The sequence below is a fragment of the Staurois parvus genome, unplaced genomic scaffold (assembly GCF_062004578.1).
Source record: "Staurois parvus isolate SC_StPar_1 unplaced genomic scaffold, SC_StPar_1.0 ptg000283l, whole genome shotgun sequence".
Classification (NCBI taxonomy): domain Eukaryota; kingdom Metazoa; phylum Chordata; class Amphibia; order Anura; family Ranidae; genus Staurois; species Staurois parvus.
Window position 1 is genome coordinate 1,077,963 of NW_028318079.1, and position 16,272 is coordinate 1,094,234.

Below are 16,272 nucleotides of genomic sequence, written 5' to 3' on the forward strand. Positions count from 1 at the left end.
TTCGTTTTCTTTTTTTACAGCTTTCTTTTCTATACCTACGATTGCGTTTTTGGAGTCACATGTCCTTTTTTCACAAGTGAGAAATGCAGCAAAAATGCATTTATGTGTTTTTTTACCGTGTCTCTGCAACGGAGCAGAGCGAAAGCAGCTTTAGGCTCTATGCACACTAGCATTTTGTTAAGCTCCAAGAAGCTGTTAATAGCATATATTTTCTGCTCCTAGAAGCTAAATAGTGTTATCCTATGTGTTCATGCTCATTACTTTAGGTTATTAGCATTTTTTGAGCTTTTCCAGCAGAAAAAAAATGCTAAATGGTCCTAAACTCTACTAAAACACTATATAAATCAAAAGTGCAATGCTAGAGGAAAATCACAATATGAAAATTAAATGTATATACCTCATAAATAGACAGTTCATTAGGTGTATATATATCATTAAATAGATAATTCATTAGGTGACTTGAAGTGACTTCAGGTGCTCTCATGTGACTTTGTCCTCCAATGAATAAGGTGCTGTGATATAAAGTGCGATAAGAATGCACACTCACCAGAACGCACAATTTAATGAGCGTTTTGTTATATTTTTCTTGATGTCATCTGCCTATCTGGATACTATCTGGAGTCCGGTATATTCCCTCCTGTGGTCCTGGATGCTGTTAATGGAACATCAAGGTAGTTTGGAGCTCCCCTCAGGTGATAGCTTTGGTACTGCCCTCTGGAGATTGTAAAAGCTCCCTCTCCGATGGTTAGGTGGGTAGCTGCGAATTAATACTCCCCGGGGGAGTCAAAGCAGAGACATCTCCATAGTGTAGTAATGTATAGCATTTATTGAGGCATATGCAAGTATCCTTATAAAAAGGAGCAGGTTAAAAACAATGTGGACTGACCGTCCAGAGTGTAAGATGGCCGCCGGAGCTCCGCAATGCTCTGGCGGAGTGACGTCACGGCGTTGTTGGCTCCTCCTACGCGTTTCGTGCACACGCACGTCGTCTGGGGGAATTTGCCAAATTTCTGCTAAAACACTACCAATAGCTTTTTTCTAGCTTTTCCTTTTTTTTTCTTCATGTACTGTACAAATTGTAATAAAACACTAATGCTCCTAAATGCTTCTAAATGCTACTAAAACACTACTAAAAAACGCCAGTGTTTTTTCCAGTATTTTCTTAGCTTAAAAAAAACGCTTGTGTGCATGGATCCTTGCTCCTTTGTTAAATGTGTTTATTGAGAAAAAAAGGTAATACAAAACACAGGGTCAAAATGAAATGTAAACCAAATAAATACATTGGTAGCCATCAAGGTATACCAAAAAAATAAAGAATATACTCACAATATAATTTGATCTAGACTGAATGGGGCTGTGTGCCCACAGGGCTCAAATACAAGAACAGATGTAAAAGTTCAATCTTAAATAAATAAAGACAGCCAAGTAGGAACAAGAGAATAATTTAAAAAATGCTTTGAAGGGGGCTACAGTGGGTGAGCATAAGGTAGGGCGGTTGTTTGTGCCACCTGACATCCTATAATGTGAAGGGTTCGCTCAAGGGTATGAAGGGGCAATTCCTTGGGGCTTCACGAACTCAGGTGGTAGGAGAGTCACAAGGGTCAGGTTAGCTGCATTTCCCAACTGCCTTGAGTGGCTACCAAGGATAGGAGAAAAAGGAATAAATAAGAGAATAGGAAGAGAAAAAAAGAACAAGAAGTGCAAGTGGAAAAGAAACATGAAGTAAGAGAAAGAGTATGGAGTAGGGAGGAGAAGGAGGAGGGGGGTGGGAGGGGCATGGCCTGAGGGAAGGGGAAGGGAGGTAGAGGTGCCGCGAGTCATTAAAAGGGGGGAGCTGTGACATTTGAAGGCAAATTACTCCCTACGGTGACAACGCTGGCTAACCCAACTCTATCAGGACAACAGGACAGGGCTAAAGAAACCTCAGTCCAACCAGCTCAACCTCTCAGGTTGAACTGGATGGACTGGAGTCCTTATTCAACCTTTCCAACTATGTAACTATGTAATCTTGCTTCCTCTCTACATCATAACATAGTTTTTTTTTTTGGGGGGGGGGGGTCATTTATCCCTCAGAGATAACTGGAACAATTTAAAATGATAAGAATGCACACGGGCAGAGAGCATAGGAATTTATCAGCTGTCAATAGTTCTGCCAAAATCAACAGGTATTTTTTTTGCATATGAGAGAAGTTTATTGTTAGAGATTACTGTCCTTTTAAGATTTTGTGTCAGTGTCAGTGTTTTTACAAATGTTATATACCCCTGGTTTCATGTACATAATCCAGTATTGCATTTTAAAAGCTTTAATTCTTTCTTTTTTTTTTCAAAAAGGTAAGGCAGTGTTGTTCCTGTCCGTTAAATTAGTGCTATTTAAATTTCCCTTTTGCTGTTTAATAAATTCAGAATTTTGTTTGTGTTTAGACTAATTTAGAACCATAGATGAGCTTACTCCACCTAGAATCCAGTTCCTAAGCATTTCAACATGTGTTATATTGCAGAAGATGAAACTGTTCACTCTTCCTTTCAGAGCTGTCCACGTGGGCTTTTTTTTTTTAACCTTTTAGGTATTTTTTATGCAAAATGGCAGATCATTTAGCAAATTCTGACTTTGTGTCCTAACCAAGAAATGTATTTTGGGAGATAACACAGCTCTGAAACTAAGGGCGGATTCCATTATTTGCGTTGAAAACTTGAAATTAGATCCTGCTATTCATTCATTTGTGTGACTCCACAAATCACTTTTATTTGGCTAACTGGGAAAAGGTCCAGTGCCTTCCCTATGTTTTTTTTTCTTGTTTGTTTTTTGTTTTTATGTCTTGTGTTTTATCTTTCTCAGTACCGAGTAAAAAAAAACATTATAAAATCATGTATTGCAATGATGCGGGCTGTCATTGAGAAAACACACCAAACTATTGAATTACATAAGCTATATAAAAGTGACCACCTATCCACAAGCACCTTTTGTCTGTCCTGTCTGTCGCAGTAGAACATTCAATCAAACACCTACCCAGAAATATCATTTAAAATCCAATCTATTTCTATTTTTGTTAAATCAAAAAATGCTCTATAAGTTGATTTTTTCTGCATTTATGTTTGAACCTTTTGAATTTTACTGCCATTTTTTACATATATTTAATGATCAGGCACTTCTATCACAAGATAAATCATTTTTACCATAGACATATTTTCATGTTGTTTAAAAACAAAAAAAATATACAAAAAAAAAACTTCTGAAAGTTTTCTTTTTCATTCTTTGCCTAGTATTTAAAGTGTTTCCGTTGTCTGCATGTATTGGAGGCAGTCATTTTGTGGGCCTGCTGAATATTCAAAATAATGCATCTTGGAAACTAGTGACCAGGGCAGATTTGAACACTTTGGCTTCTCAGTTGCCCGAAGTAGGTGTCATCATTGCAGCTTTAAGTACCACAGCCCATCTCTTCTCAAGGAGCATATGACATCACCAGAGTTCAACTGAATGTTTAAGATTTCGGTGATGCCAGTAGTTCCTGGAGAATTGACTGAATATTTAGTCAGCTCTCAAAGTGACTGTCTCTTTGACATGTAGGCGACAGTTACATTTTAACTTGCTAAACTGGGGCCCCTGTCTGCTTTCCTAAGTCTTTATGTTGTTCTGGTTTGTTTCTTCTTACCCTGCTAACTTCTAGCTGGACCGAAGGGTAAGTGCTCCCTATAGATGGCACAGTTCAGATAATCTGACCAGATTATCTGACATACGCAATGTGCTTTTTTCTCTTTTAAATCTTTCTCATGTTTAGAGTTGTAGTAAAAACTATTCATGTTTTCCTAAATTTAGGTTTGAATTGTAAGTTTCCATACTGAATTTAAAATGCATGTGATGTTTGCATAATTGCCTTCTCTCATTGGCTTGTATTTCAGCATCACATGATGCTGCTTAATCCAGATTTGTTTGATTTATATATTTCTTTTGTTTGTTTTTTTTTGTTCTTTTGTATTTTGCGTTCTTCAAGACCTATTGTCAGTTAAGACCTCATTTTGCGGTTTTTATGTTTTTCTTTTTTTTTTTACAAATGTACATCACATGGATTGTGTAATGCTTGCAGCCAGATCATCTTGCACAGCTCCAGGCATTTGCATTTGATTATTTTGTTTTGTAATACTCATTGGTTGTTTCAGTATGTTGCATGGATGAGTTGCCCCAAAAGCCTGTAACGTGCAGCAGCAAGTTGGAAAACATTAAAGGCATATTAACCCTATATTTTGGTTCAACAAATGAACAATAAAATGTAAAGATGTAATAATTACAGATATAATTTTGCTACACAGTTTATAATTTTGCTACACAGTTTATGACTTAACTTAACTTTTTATTAACATAAAAAGGTTTAAGATTTTTACCTCAAAGACATATTTTCTAATTCCAAAAACCCTCCTGTCAGTCTTGACCAGCAATGATCATTTTCTTTAAGTCTAAAAAGCAAGAGAAGACCCAGGTGTCCTATAGTGACATTTGAACACAGGTAGAGCTTTCAGGCTTCATTCACACAGGCACTGTGTAAATCATCCATTTGTTAATGTGGCTGGAGCTGCAAGGGGCTGTGTGCAGGCAGCCTACACAGCTCTACAGGGACAGAGGGCCTGTTCAAACACAGTTGCTTGTCCTAATTTGACAGGCATGCAGGGGCTGGTGAGTGAATGTGAATTCACACTGTCTGCATTCGTACCTCTTATCTGTTCCTGCACACCTGTCAAATTAGGATGAGCAGCAGTATACTACTGCTTCCCCATATGCTACCTGCACATAGCTCTTGGCAGCTGCAGCCCAATAAACAAATGGCTGGTTCATTGAGGCCTTAAAGTAGAATTGTGGCCAGGCTGTGGACATTAAAAGGCTATAGACATTCAAAAATTACCATATTCTTAACAAACAGTAAATAAACTTTAAATCAAGCCCTCAATGATCACTGACCAGATTCACCTATGTAGTTGCAAGCACTGTGGAGCAATTCTTCCTCAAAGTTCCAACGAAAACCAGTTAAAAACAAACTTCACTCTTAAAAAGTACAACAAAGGAACCTTTACAAATGTTTAGCCATGGCAGGCTACAAACAGATATGTGTACATTGTATATAATTGCAGGCTTTTTATTGCTTGCATACCTTATTTTTTAATCCATTAATTAATCCATGGAGTAATCCATCTCCCTTTACTTCCTAGAACTCTAGGTCTGACTATTGGGACATATAATAGAGCACATCATCTGAGGGTGGAGGCCCTAGTTATATAGCCTTCTCTAGAAATATATGTGGGGCCAGGGTTACATCACCAGGGCATCAAGAAACAAAGAAGTGGAAAATCGGTAATTGTATGTAAAACAAAACTTGTTTGTTTAAGTAATTAATGTAAGGCGATTTCATATCAACATACAGATATGCAAGCTGACACGATTTTTAATGAAGTGGGGGCACTTTAACTTTTTCAAGTCAGGTCTCAGCACTCTGTTCTCCCCTCTACCTGTGCGCACCTGTTCTGTGTTTGCATTAGAGATGAACGCAGGCAGGCTTCCAAGTCACCGCTGGAAAGAGGGAGTAGAATGCATTTAGCTGCTAAAATAAAACTGAAAGTAAGCTGTAAACATTGAGCTTTATGCTGTAAACATTGAGGATTACTTGCTGCACATTTCCTGCAGGTAGGGATTGCTATAAAGTGTATTTGCTGCCTGTTAGGAATATGTTAACTATAGAATGTCCATAGCCTGGGCACAGTTCCACTTTGAAGGTGTGGATAACTTCAGGGCATATATTTTGTACCTGTTTTTTTTTTAAACAGTCAGATTCAGTTATTTTATGTCTTTGGTATTTATTCATTTTAACATGTCCAATTCACCAAACTGAGTCTTTTTCAGAATTAATCTTATCATGCTAGAAAACTTCAGTTCATATAACCATATTAGCCTTTCATCCTGACTCCTGAGTAGTTGATTCAGAAAACAATACATTTTTTGATAGGACGTTAATCTTAGATGATCCTTTAATTTCTAGAATGGCCATAGACATGGTGGTCTAATGTGCATGAATGATTAGTCCACCAAATAAGTATTTTAATGGCAGATAGGTATATAGACATCACCCAACCATGCCTTTTTATGTAGTCAGCGGACACACCTAGAAGGTCAACCTTGCCTCAGGAAAATACAACTTATTCAGATTGACAAGTATCCTATTTGGAGATGGAAAGAGACCTTCCTATCCAATACATTTTCTATATCAAGAAATTAATTGATCTCTTTATGTGTTTTCCAAATTTGAGCTGGAACAAACTTGATTTCAGATAGCACCACTTTTGCATGCTCTGCTTTACTGGCAATGTTGGGCATCTGTGAATGGTTACTTTCTACTGCACCAAGCCTGATAATCCTTAATTGATCACCCTCTACGCTTGCAAGTAGCCTGAAAAGAGAAGTAATGTGAAAACACTAGCTTTATAAATACTATACAATAAATACAGTTCCCTAGGCAATATTAATTTATTTCTGTTAGAGTGCCTAAAACTGAATTTGTCTTTTATGCATACAAGGAATAATAATCTTCATGGTATAAAATATGTAATATTTTTCAATAATGAAAATGTTCTCCATCCCAGTTATGCTTTGGAACAGTTTGTAAATCAACTTCTCAATCAAATGGAGTATTTAAGTATCTTGAGACTGCCAAAGCCATGAACTTGATTGTCGACCGTATAACAATTTCTGTTAATTGTTTCTAAAGAGTCATAGATCTCAAATATTCCAAAAGTTTTATTCCAACTTTTATATTATCTTGCTGCTTCAAAATAATAAAAAGAGAAACTGTAACACTGATCTAGCATAATAATATACTATATTGTCTTAAAACAGTGCTAATAATATAAGCATATGATTTAAAAAATACAGTGGGCCAATTTTTTAGTTTATATGTTTTAATTTTGCATGCAACCTTTTATAGTATTATTGTTATATTTTGAAAATTCTAAATTTGAAGGCACTCTAATTTTAATACATATTGAGAATTCTTGTGCTAATAAAAAAACTTTTTTTTATTATATTGTCACATTAGATTGCCTGTGTTTTTCAGTTAAGGGATCAAAATAATAAAAGTTTACTTTTAGCATTTTGTATTTTATTTATATGGATCCCAACAGATTATAGTTCAAACAAAGACCACTACATTAAGAATTCTTTTCAGATTTGGCATATACTATGATATGTTCAGACATTGTTGCCTAGGAAAAACAACAGCTGCTAAGCTGTCCAAACTACAGCAAGAAAATTGAGGTAAGGGTGCCTTTAAAGAGAGAATTGAAAATAATGCATTTTGTCTCTGTTTTCTGTCACAGTCCAGTTGTTCCTCTGTTGGCATTTCGTTTATTAAACTGTAGTTCCCTATTTATTTTACATTTTTGTTTTAATATTAGTTTTCCTTTTGAACTACCTAAGAAGGCATACAATCTACTGGCCATGAGAGTTGGCAAATATGTATTTGGAGTATTTTGAATGCAATATGAGAAGGAGCAGGTGATGTCCTCCCTCCTGACCATGGATACAATACTCCTTTTCCTTCCTTCTTTCTTTCTCTCCTTTATTTTGCTTACATTCCCCTTGGATAGCAGGCAGAATTTAATCTCCACCTCTTCAAGCAGAAACAATATTCTTTTTTTGAGTGTCTGAATAGGACTCCAGCAAGCAATGCTGCAATATGATACCATGCTGGAGTTTGCTATTTTTTTAATAAAAATATCTACAAATATGTACACAAGTTAAAAGGGAAAGGATGAATGAGAGAACGAATGAATGGACTTCTTGGATTGAAATTTCAGTACTTGCACCATTCGCTATCTTGTGAGATCTTGACGATTGTTTGTTCTGCTTGACATAAATCTTTTTAACACTCCATTCAGTTCACTGCTATGTTTTATTGTATGATCAACTCGTATCTGCTACATCCACTATTGATGTTTCAAGCTTTTCGGCATTTGGTAGGCCTGCTGAAATCCATCCTCTAACTGGCTTGCCTTCAAGCGCCAAAACGCATGAAACTTAATTTTAACATTCCACATTAATAGCATGAACAAAAGTGTGCGCAAGTCACAACGCATGCAGTTTTTTTACATATGTTCTTATGAACTGTGTTTATGAATAACCGCTCATGAAATATCTTGCGTAATATATACAGGTTAACCCATATCACTTGTGTTACGTTGCACTTCTCTGCAATTCTTCATACTATAGATAAGCCTTAATTGTTAGCTATTTAGGGTTTAATTCTAGTTCTTAGCAACATCAGACTGTATGAAAACATTTTAGGGTTTAATTCTAGTACTTAGCAACATTAGACTGTATGAAAACTTTTTAGGGTTTAATTCTAGTACTTAACAACATCAGACTGAATGAAAACTTTTTAGGGTTTAATTCTAGTACCTAACAACATCAGACTGTATGAAAACTTTTTAGGGTTTAATTCTAGTACCTAACAACATCAGACTGTATGAAAACTATTCATCGATGGACCAGAAAAAAACTCCAAAATTAGTTTGATTAAGATAAATGTATCGAAGTTAGTAAAACTATAAAATGACTTATCAAACTATTAAGTGTAGAATGCATTATTGCTTTATACTACTGATGATTACATGTAACTAGGCTTAGTTTATCACCACGTTGTAAAAAATAATTGTGAAAAACGTGTGTATGTGCACGTGTGTGTGCTAAGGTGAAATATGTATTTGAACATGCTAAAGTTGTAATGCACAATACTTGCCCTCCAAAACTATATAAATTTTATTTTAAGGTTTCAAGGTTGTATTCTTTATTCTTTTTCAACCAAACTGAAATATATATCTATTTTTACAATTTGACCCACGATAAATGCTTAGTGGCCCCCGCTCAAGCTAACAAGGTCTGATAAATTGGATGCCGCTAATTAGTGAGGGTGCAGGCTGAGGAAAGGTTCATCTAGATCAAGGGTCTCCAAACTATGGCCCTCCAGCTGATGAAGTACTACAAGTTCTATCATGCCTCTGACACTGAAAGTCTTGCCTGTGGCTGTCAAAGATTTGCAAGGCCTCATGGGACTTGCAGTTCCTCAACACCTAAAGGGCCATAGTTTGGAGACCCCTGATCTAGACCCAAAGCATGCTGTAGTAATAGGAAGAGGGGGTATGGCTTGGAGGAATCAAGCTGTGGCTGCTTTTACCTATTAACCAATCAGGACGGACAAGGTGTGCGGCGATCGGTCTCTCTCCTTTTTCTATAGCGTATTTTTACAATTTGGTTACAGTGGAAAACGTGTTTGCTTTAAAGACCTGATTAAGTTAAGATGGAATTAAAAAGTCCAATTCTAAGCAAAATGTGTAGGATATCTGTCAGATTTTTAAAGTAATTTATATAACCTTTAAGGAGATTTGCCATCAGTTCCTGCCAGGCCAGGAAGTTATAGAAAATGTCTTTAGCAGGAACATTGACTAGAACAAAATCACATTTTTAGTACAGTGAGAAGGAATTGAATTTCTAACAATGTTTTTATTGTTGTCTGAGCCTGCTATGCTGGCCCCCATTTCTTGTCGGATTGCGACAGGGACTGGAAAGGGAGGAAGGGCGATTTCCCAGTGAGACGGAAATAAAAATGGCTCCCGACCATTCTATTACAGAAGTCTGTAAGTTGTGACTGGAGCTGGGCATTAATAGGGTAGCAAATTTTTTTTAACTCTATTTGATGTTTAATGAAATAATATTTGCTAATAGGGCATAAAACACTTGCCCTTTAGTACATTCTCCCTGAAGCATGAGCTTCAAATAAATTATGAAACCTGATGTGAGCCTTCTATTGATTTTAAAATAGAAAAACAAAAAATTCAGGTAAAAAAAAATTCCAACATAGCTGACTGTCAGCTCCTTCTTATCAGATAGCCAAAGATATCCATAACAATTTGCTGGTGCCCATAGATATGAACATCAAATCCTTATTTAGCTGAAATGTGTTTATCAGGCAACGGTTGCCTTATATCTTTGAGTGCTTCTAGCATAAATGTTACTCCTTTCCAGTAATAGCTTTGGATATTATATTTTTCCTGAAAATGTTGTTAAAATGTATTTAAAATATAATATGTTGTAGTTTCAACACTATTGAAACTATTAATGCATTGGCAAAAAACTCAGGTTCAGACCCTTAGGGTCCATGCAGTGTTGAGCGTTTTTTTGTACTAGTATTTAGGTGGGTTTAGTATCTTCTTCTGCCAGAAGACTGCTCTCAAAAATGCAAAACAGAAGTGGGTTTCTAAATGCTGAGCTTAAAATATGCCTCTAAATGTCTTAATGTGCATGAACACATAGGATAACATTGAGCTGCTTCTATAGGCAAAATGCTAAACTCCTGTAGAAGCAGCAATTTTTTTTAGCCACTGTGCGTGGACTCTGAAGATTACTTAGTAAAGGAATATTTCTTCAATGCACGATTTTTGAACAAAAAATATATTGTAATATTTCTAATGTAAGATGCATATTATCAGAAACTAGGTATGACTATTTATATTCTCAATAAATTAAATTATGTTTAAATCCAAGATCAAACATTTTATATATTGCAGCATACCGGTCCTTAGTTGTGGTGGCATTAGTTTCCTTTTTTTAGGCTAAGTACATTTTCTACAAACAAAAAAAAATACCCTTTGATCCTGCCAGAAATCCATGTAATTTTGATGTCCTGTTCACTGAACTGAAATCTCAAACAATGCTGCTAACCTTCCCAGCTATCTCCTCCCCCATGTCATTGACTTGATGAGGAGGAAAAGTGTGTGTACTCTAAATCAAAGAGTCTAGGTGACAACACTGTTCCTCTATAGATACAGTGTGGCGAATGAGTCACCCTAGGACGGGAAGTGTATTAATGGCAGGAATACAGGTAAAATATAAAGGAAAAAAGCCCTGAAAAAGAAAATTAATGCAGTAACTCTATTTAAGAACAGGTAAGCTGTCATATATATGTGTTGGGGTTTAGATTTGTTTTAAATGTATTTATAGTTCCTTTGAAAAAAATAGGAAAAGCAAACATCACATGACCTCACCTAATATTCAGGTTGGCAAACTTATTTGGTGTCTTCGTGTGTAGCTCCTTTGTTGCCCTGTTTTTTTTTTCTTTTTTTCAATACAATATATTTTAAATATTAGGCCAAAATGTTAAATTTTTCAGCTATTTTGTAAGAGAAATAAACAGGTAACAAAAAGAAATAATGACACTCTTTTTTGCCCAATACTATTTTTCCCTTTACATTTTTATATAGTTGTGGGATAGAATGATATGCTTCTAAACAGCATAAGTGGCATTTTTATATAAACATTTTTTTACTAAATAAAGCTAAACACTATTGATCATCACTAGATCATCAGTAGACAACCCAATGGGCTAATTTACTAAATGATCATGGGCTTTTCAAAGTGAATGTTAACTTTTTAAAGTGAATATTTACTTTATCTTAGTGATGCTTAGAGTACCCAATCACGTGTAAGGAATTTTAAAGTGGAACTCCTTGATCCTTAATCTCCCATCCAGTGGTATTTATATCCAGTTGGACTCGTTCCCTGACGCTGCTCCATTGACAAGGTCATCATATACAGTGCAAGACCTGTGGCCACTGGTAGAGAAGTAGAGAAGAAGACTGGAGCACCAGCTGCCACAAGACTGATGAAAAAGATACACATTTTTCTGTATTACATCCCCCTAGACAAAATTAGCAGTATATCCTGCAGTTTTGGAGATGGAAGTGAGCACTATTTATTTATTGTGCCAGTTTGGTGTTTGAACTAAGAAAACAATTTTACTTGTACACATTGGAATGATCCAAATGGGCACACATTCACCTTAAAAAGCTAAGTGAATTATCAGTTTATAAAGGGAACATTCACTAAGCAATCTCTACTCCTATAAGAAATCAACCCCCGATAGATCACAGTTTTTCTGTTTCCCTTGTTTTCCAAACGTGTGTTCTTTTATGATGAGTAGTAAACTTGTGATAAGGTATAGTAAGATACTATATGAAGTTCAGAACTACCATTGTTACAGAAACTATTGAGCCTATATTTTTCTTTTTCTTTACTTTTTGACTTTTTTTTTAATATTCTCCTACTACTGAGATGCCATCCCAATGCACAAAGTTTATGCACTGATCTCCCTGTAGTTGGGAGGCTGTGAGCATGTGGGTCACTCACTGTGCTAATACCATCTCATTTGTCCTTCAGCATTGTGTTGGTGCTTTAAGAAGGGTGTCATAGAATATGAGCACTGGCTAGGTATTGGGCTCTTTTTCATTCCCAGTGACCCAGGAAGAGGTCTGAGCCTTGTGGCAATTTATGTTTAGGTAATCCCCCCCCCCCAACACACACACACTCAATAGACTGCAACCCATGCCACAGTGAAATGTTAAAGAGGTATTTTACCCCATATCTACCCAATGTGAATATATTTTTTAGAAAGGACTGTTTAAGGTTTTCACAAAATTATTCAGCTTGCCTTTTTGACCAATGTATAAAGAAATCCAGTACAGCATGCTGCACATAGTGCTTCATCTATTTCATGAGGTCTCACATCAGTAAGTTATCTTGAGAATTTATGTTTGTGGAGCAAAACCTCATCATCTCTTTAGTTTAAAGTATTTTGAATTATTGTGATTCAAAGTTATTAACGATAACGTGATCTTAGGTTTTTGGGAGATGCACAAGGTCTTATTCCCACAGTGTCATTGGTTAATTGATTCATTTATTAGAAAGTTTGCAGATGGAATTTCCTGATCCATATGCAATCCAGTTAGGTTGCACATAATCTTCTCCTTCCATGGTCAATCCATCTTTCGAATACACAGGCCTAGAAGAGCCCTGCACCCATCACCATCAGGCTGGTGGTTAGTAAGAAATGACCTTATATTTTGGGTTATGCCTTGAAGCAATGCCCTCTACCCAATGCTGAAGGGCATATAGTCTGGTACTTGGTATTGGGGCCATGCTTAGAATTCTTGAGCTATGTTTGGGTTTTACCAGCTTTGTGTAAATTGGAGTAGCACCTCTGGTCTGGGGGTGCTGATACAATTTTTTATTATTCTGTTAAAAATAGAAAATCATTGTGTTCTTTGTTTTTTTTTTGTTTTATATAATTTTTAAAGAAATCAGCCAATCACTAGTTTTTCCTCAACATTCTTAATTTTGAATCAGATTTTTTTTTTTATTGTTTTAAATCTCCCATTTCACCATTTTATATACTTCCCATTAAAAGCTTTGGTAAAATTGCGCTTTTGCACAGTTGCAAGCTAAAACTTGCATTTTTGTTTGTAAATCCACATTTTAGTATAACACTTTTTACCTTGCTGTTTTAATTGTAAACTTGCAGTGGCTATATCTTCATTTAATCTTTTGCAAAGGTTTTGCTTTTGGCTTATTTTAATGATTATTATGGATATTTTTTGTAAGACTTGGTTGCTGATATATGCACTTGTTTTATGTGAGCACTGCATTTTAAATTCAAATATATTAAAAGATTAGGTACTCAAGCTATACAATTCTAACAGCAGGCACAGTGGGGGATTGAGGGTTTCTCAGCAGTGAAAAGGAATGTTTTTTTTTTTTTATATATTTCTGCTCACAAAGTTAGCCAGGCATTTTCAGTAGTACAGCTTCCCTTTATTTTTAGTGCTCTCTCTTCATGCTTCAAAGCATTCACCAATAAAGTTCACTAAGTAAATAAATATATGTTTATATTTATAGGATAGTAACTTTTTTATAGGCACAGAGATTATTTACTATTTTATTCACTGTAATAGACCTTTTTTCGTCCTTCCTAGTCATTTAAGCTAACAAGGTCAGCAAAGACACTTGAGTTATTTCAAACACTTGCAATCCAGTTTTACTATAATACCTTAGATAGTTAATAGATGCTTTTCATTATTTTTATTGTTTTTTAAAAAGTATATACATAGTCATTTTTGGATGGAGTTGGGAGTGTTGAAACCCAGAAAGTGAGGGGAAATCTTCCCAATAAGGCACAGAGGGCTAGAAGAATCTGACAGGGTTTGTAAGAAAAAAATAGTTTGTTTTTTTATAGATTTTAAAAATTAACAGGTATATAAAACAGTGAATGTGACATTCATAAAACATGCACTACAGTTGAATCACTGTAATTTAAAATACAGCTGGAAGACACACCTGCAGTGAATGTTTGGTGAACTTCACATTCAAATATACCTTTTAGTATTTTATTGTTAGGCAAATAGTTAGACAGCAAGATTGTTAATTTAATAAAAATGTTAATTTAATTGTAACATTAATTTGAAAAGAGTAACATTTACATTGCATTTGGATATATATCAAGTAAATTCTTGCATATTAAAGGTTACTTATGGATTTGTAGACATGAAAAAAAAACACATTGGATGGGTACTCCTTGCATTATTGTCTGTATTGACACAACATTTAAGCCCCAAAAAGATCTCAACCTATTTTTTTCCATTTCTGATCATAGATGGATGTTTTTCATAAGAAAGCAAGCATATTATTTTTGAAACTTACAGTACACAGTATACCAAATATTATTGTTGCTTACGTTACGTTTAAATTTATTGTAGAACAAAATGGAAAACAAATAATGAGGTTATTATTCTAAGACAACCAGGCTATGACTGATGACAATCAATAAAATAAATTCAAAATAGGCAGTAAATATCAGTGAAATTAAGGGTTAATGGGAAGTGAATGAATGTGATTAGAGTGAATTGATCATGAATTATTTATTGTTCATTTATGTTATGTCATAATGCAGAGCTCTTTGGAGATTATTAATTAAAAATACACTTACCCAGCGCTTCAAGTGTATCTAAAACCACAACTTTTTTTTAGTTTTCGATAGACTGGCGAGGGGTTAGAACAGCTGTTGGTTTTTTTTGCTGCATGTATTCTTGTTAGGGAGATTCACCCTCTGCATTTGTCCTGGTTAAGATTGTCACTGGGATTCAAAATGGGAGAAAGTCCAACAGTTTTAGTTGTTACTGGAACAAACTAGAAATCCTTCAGTAGGGACCTTTGTTCTATTGCCAGCTGACCAAGAGAGGATTTCCTTTGCTTTGAGGACATCTTTTCTCATTTCCTGTTGTTCCTTGAGGTATGAACTGAAGAAAAAATCTCCTTAATAGGACACAGAATGAAGAAATAAAACTGGACAGGAGCGTTAATCATGTCTTAAACAAAAAAGTGTTAACTTTATTTGAATGTGGGGATGTCCAAACATTCTTCTCACAAGGGTACTTTGCAGATAACAGGGGTTATAGAAAAAAATTACCATCTTCCCCATTAAAATAATCACATTTTGTTGCTTTGCAGCCTGAAATAAAGCCAGACACAGTTTTTGTTTTATCCGGCTGTATTTACTTAGTGCAACTTATAACATCCATGTGAAAGATATAATACCAAAATGTCAGAAAAAAAATTAAAAATCCAAAAACAGAATCACTGAGTTGGAAAAAGGATCACCCCCTCCTAAAAATTACTTGGAAAGTGTGGCTGTCTTCATTTCAGGCTGCAAAACAACAAAAATATGATTATTTTAAAGGGGGTGATTCTTTTCTATACCAACTGTATGTTCACCACTAGTTATCACACTTCTGGAAACCATTTGAATTTATGCACAGAGGTTTGTTTTCAAAATAACTTTCACCCTATTTTTAATGTAATTTTGTAGCGACCATTATTGTCCTCTTTCCATTTGGAATTTTCTGTAGAGAGGGAATGATAGTTCAGTAGTTGGGATGGAAACTGCAGTCTCCAGCCAGAATATCTCTCTGCTGGGGATTCAGTGAAAAGAAACAAGAAATTGGTGGATCTTTCACCATCCTGACATGTGCCTAGCAATGAAAATTTCATTTGAGATCCACTTAAAGTGGTTTTAAAGGTTCGGGGTGTTTTTTCCTTTAAAATAACAAACATCTTATACTTACCTGGTTTTGCACAGAGCAGCCCCAATCCTCCTCTTCTCAGGTCCCCGCCAGCGCTTCTGGTCCTTCCCGCCTGCTAAGTGACGCACGCACGGCTCCCGCTGCTGTGTCTCAGCAAACGAGGAGAGCCAAAGCTCTCATGCACTTCGCTGGATTGGAATTGGGCTCAGGTAAGTATTGGGGGGGCTGCAGGGAGCTGCACAGGTTGCTGTGCATGGATGCATGAAGGTAATAGAATGCATGAAGGTAAAAACCTTCAGCCTTTACAAGCATTTTAAAGTCAACTTAAAG

The 16,272-nt window shown here is 35.7% G+C and overlaps 1 protein-coding gene across 15 annotated transcripts in view; it reads left to right on the forward strand.

Annotated features, from left to right (window-relative positions):
* CADPS (calcium dependent secretion activator) overlaps positions 1 to 16,272 on the forward strand; it is a 610,020-nt gene that overhangs the window by 380,809 nt on the left and 212,939 nt on the right. The window lies entirely within an intron of this gene.